This window comes from Heptranchias perlo, chromosome 1, assembly GCF_035084215.1.
Source record: "Heptranchias perlo isolate sHepPer1 chromosome 1, sHepPer1.hap1, whole genome shotgun sequence".
NCBI classification, from domain to species: Eukaryota; Metazoa; Chordata; class Chondrichthyes; order Hexanchiformes; family Hexanchidae; genus Heptranchias; species Heptranchias perlo.
In genome coordinates this window covers 175,872,218-175,876,553 of record NC_090325.1, presented here as the reverse complement: position 1 = coordinate 175,876,553, position 4,336 = coordinate 175,872,218, and the positions used below count along the sequence as shown (strand labels likewise).

Sequence of the window (4,336 nt, the reverse complement as noted above, 5' to 3'; positions counted from 1 at the left end):
CCATTCAAAATGATCATGGCTGATCATCTAACTCAGTACCCTGTTCCCACTTTATCCCCATATCCCTTGACCGTTTTAGCATTAAGAATCAATCTCAGATTTAAAATTAACAATTGAGCTAGCATCAACTATTGTTTGCAGAAAAGTGTTCCAGACTTCTACCACCCTTTGTGTGTAGAAGCATTTCCTAACTTCACTCCTGCAAGTCCTGGCTCTAATTTTTAGGCCATGTCCCCTAGTTCCAGTATTCAAGTATAGGAGACCTCCAAAAACATGTACAAATGCATCAGCAGCCAGAAGCAATAATCCAGCATCTAACCTGTAAATCCTGCATGATCCCTTTAAATAGCGCTAGTGGGCGGTCCTCCATGCTGTTTATGACTTGTTCAGCTGTGGTTAAGACGTTGGCTGAGTTGAGTTCCAAAATCATATCTGTCCCTTTAAATCAGCATGGCACACTGATCTAATGCATATTCTCCTTACTTTACGTGCTGCGGGTGTTCGTTATTTGCATGTGTGCAAACACCTTTATCAAGATGGGTGTCTGGCGCACATCATGCTGGAAGCGTGCATGCGCATTCCTGATGCCATTTTGGATCCTTAGGAGGCCGTGTAGTGCTTACAAAATGGGCACTTCGCTGCCCAATTTATAGCCCCGTATATCTACATGTGTTTGTGTGTGTGTGACAGCATAACTGTATGTGTTTTTGAGATAGAATACAACAATTTGCATTTATATAGTGACTTTAATATAGAAAAATGGCCCTTCACAGAGGCGTAATCAGACATGAATGGATGTCGAGCCAAAGAAGGCGCTATTTGGTGGACTGGCCAAAAGTTTGGTCAATGAGGTGGGCCCCGATATTTACGGGGAGGCGGGAATGCATGTTTATGGAGGGCAATCTGGAAATACTGGGAACACGGAGGTCCTGCCAAATTTAATGGCAGGACTTCATTGTCATTTTTTTATTCCGTTTCCCGCCCGATTTTGCCCTGGTGGATTGGAAACAAAAATTGGTAGGCAAAACAGTAATTGAACAATGGGAGGCATTCAAGGAGGAGGTGGTGCAGGTACAGAGTAGACACATTCCCACGAGGGGGAAAGGAGGGACATCCAAAGATAGAGCTCCCTGGATGACTAAAGATTTGGAGATTAAAATGAAACAGAAAAAGAAGGCTTATGATAAATATCGGGTTCATACTACAATGGAGAACCAAGCTAAACACAGAAAGTACAAATGAGATCTAAACAAGGGAGTAAGAGGGGCAAAGAGATAGTATGAGAAAAGATTAGTAGGAAACATAGAAGAGAACCCAAAAGTCTTTTATAAACATATAAAAGCAAAAGGGTAGTCAATGGAAGGATGGGGCTGATTAAGACGAAAAGGAGATCTTTTTGTGGAGACAGAGGGTATGGCTGAGGTACTAAATGAATACTTTGCATCGGTCTTCACTAGAGAAGATGATGTTGCCAATGTAGCAGTAAAGGAGGATGTAGTAGCAATATTGGGTAGGATAAAAATAAAGAGGAGGTATTTAAAAAATTGGCAGTACTCAAAATAGAAAGGTCACCCGATCCAGATGGGATGCATCTTAGGTTACTGAGGGAAGTAAGGGTAGAAATTGCACAGGCTCTGGCCATAATTTTCCAATCCTCCTTAGATATTGGGATAGTACCGGAGGACTGGAGGATTGCAAATGTTACAAAATAGGGGAAAGGGACAATTACAGGCCAGTCAACCTAACGTCGGTGGTGGGGAAACTTTTAGAGACAATAATCTGGGACAAAATTAATTGGCACTTGGAAAGTATGGGCTAATAAATGAAAGTCAGCACAGATGTGTTAAAGTAAAATCATGTTTGACTAACTTGATTGAGTTCTTTGATGAAATAACGGAGAGGGTTGATGAGGGTAGTGAGGTTGATGTTGTGTATATGGACTTTTAAAAGACATTTGATAAAGTACCACATAATAAACTTGTAAGCAAAATTAAAGCCGATAGGATTAAAAGGACTCTAAGAATTTTACTTACTTTACTTTTAAGGTTGCGACTGGCACAAATCGACAGTAAGACCAATTCGTTCAAAACAACTTAGAAAGATTTATTAAACACATGCATCCATATACTTTAACAAACAAGACAGCAATGTATAGGTATTATACAGGCTTTACTTCACGTTTTTCCCTTGGACGACGGAGTGCGCTGACTCAGGATCCTTAACATCTTTTTCTTGTTCCTGTGCTGGCCTTTAGGGAACCTCCCCACGTCCTTCCTGGCTCATTGTCCTTCTCCGCCGCGTGGTCTGAGCTTGGCATCCCTCTCTTACGCCTTTTTGGGTGCATGGCCACCTCAAGCACATTCCCGTTGGGCCCAGCGATTGGGTCTCAGCTGCATGGCCATCCTTCAATTGGTTCCTTTACTCATGTACAGGCCTTGGCCTATAGTGTCCCTTTTGTTAAGTACCTCGTTTGGCTGGAGATGGGCCCTGATTAGATTAATCTGCAATCTGGCACTCCTTAAGCCCTCAGGTGTGTGCTCATTGTGTCTCTTCCTGTCCAATGCATGCTACAATCACCTTGGATATGTCACTTCCAGTTCAAGTCATACTTCACTTCCTTGCCAAGTTCGGCAGGACGGTCTCATCAGACTCCGCCCATTCAGGGAAAAGATAGAGGAGTTCTTGTTGTGGGGTTTTTAAAACAGCAGGGTTTCAACTGGCTTCAGCCGCCCCTACTGCCATAGTCTGAGCCAGCATGGCCATTCAACGCCTGTACACCATCCCAAGTAGGGGAGAGAGATCATGTACATCTTTATTATTTTAACAACACAGTAATTCTGGGCTTTCCATGTTATTTTTCCTACAAACTCCCCGCCTTGAGGGAGAAATATCCTTATTGATCCCTCATTGATTTAAAGCATTCATATTGGTGGACATTTCCAAGATGTGCACTTTGTGGTTCAGTGTTTTAACGAGTCTTTTCAGGTAGCAGATCTTAATGATCCCTTTGACTACAATTATGGCTCGTGCAGGGCCATGAACATTGAGCGGGTTCGGAGACAGGGGTGTTGTCCCACATTGTATATTGTTTCCCACCACGAGCGGTCTCCTAGTTTTTGTATGGATTTATTGTTGATATCATTATTTTGCCTAATGCCTTTGTGAGGTTGCTGACACTGCAGGATAGATTTCAGACTTAAAGAGAGAGGGGGAGGTGGGTGGCCAAAATTAGTCACCACTTTTAAAGCTTCTGCTTGCTCCAGAAAATCCACCCTAAGTTCGGTGACGTTGTGAATGTTCACCGGGAGTAACCGATGGTTGCCCAATATAGTCGGGGCGGTTGGCGTGAAATAAAAGGTGGGCATCTTAATAGGGCGCTCCTGGCTCCCATGCCTCATTTTATTGGCATTGGTGGTTACACAATATGCCCCATGACCCGTGTACGCATACTGGGCCTGATTCGGTCCTCACCTTGTAAGGTGCACGCCACATGCAGGGGATTCGCTATCCAGAGTGAACCCGCAGGCTGGAGGTCCTGGGTTTCTTTCATCACGCCAACACAGGTAAGCCCCGTCCCTTTCAGAACAACATTCCGTGTTGGGGCTTTCCCAAGTTTGGTCCTTCTTAATTAGGATTGGCAGGTGGCTGTCGTAACCCAAGTGAACCTCATCGTCTAGCTTCCCTTTTGATTCTACCCTGAACACTTCCCATTCCTTCCTTTTTTCCAGTATAGGCAGCCATAGCACAAGAGGGAGTAAGCTCAATTTTTTTTTAAATGCAATATATCAGCTTTATTCTCAGTAATAATACATACACATGTACAGAGACGCTGGGAAAGATCTGCTTTTCCTTTTGAATATCTCCCCACAGGGAGGTGTACCGTTCCCAGAGACACTGCAATACTGGGTCAATGCGTGGAGTGGACGGAGCAAGTCCCTATTCCATCTCCCTGTTCCAAAAATCAATTTAATATATGGTCCCCAGATAGGGGACGTATCACATATTAAACTGATAAGAACAGAATTTTTTTTTTAAATCCCTGTTGTGATCATCCCCTGTCACTAGATAAGACAGTCCATGTTGTTGTGCTCCCAGAGTGTGGTTATGGTTGGTGAACTATCTCTGTATCATACTATCGTTAATAAAGGATGGGATGCAGTTGTTTTTGATATTTTTAAGCCGAGCCATTACCTGATCCGGCATATAACTCCATAAACGATGCACACAATGGCCTTAGAGATATTTCTTTCTGCTTGTTTGGTGTCATTGTACAACATATTAACATATGCCTGTACCTGTTTAAACAGGCCGGCCTCCTCTCTAATGGATAAGAGGT

At 43.3% G+C, this 4,336-nt stretch overlaps 1 pseudogene; it reads right to left on the bottom strand.

Moving 5' to 3' along the window:
- Positions 1–3,869: 3,869 nt before the first annotated feature.
- On the bottom strand, positions 3,870–4,049 carry LOC137331313 (U2 spliceosomal RNA; annotated as a pseudogene).
- Positions 4,050–4,336: the final 287 nt, after the last annotated feature.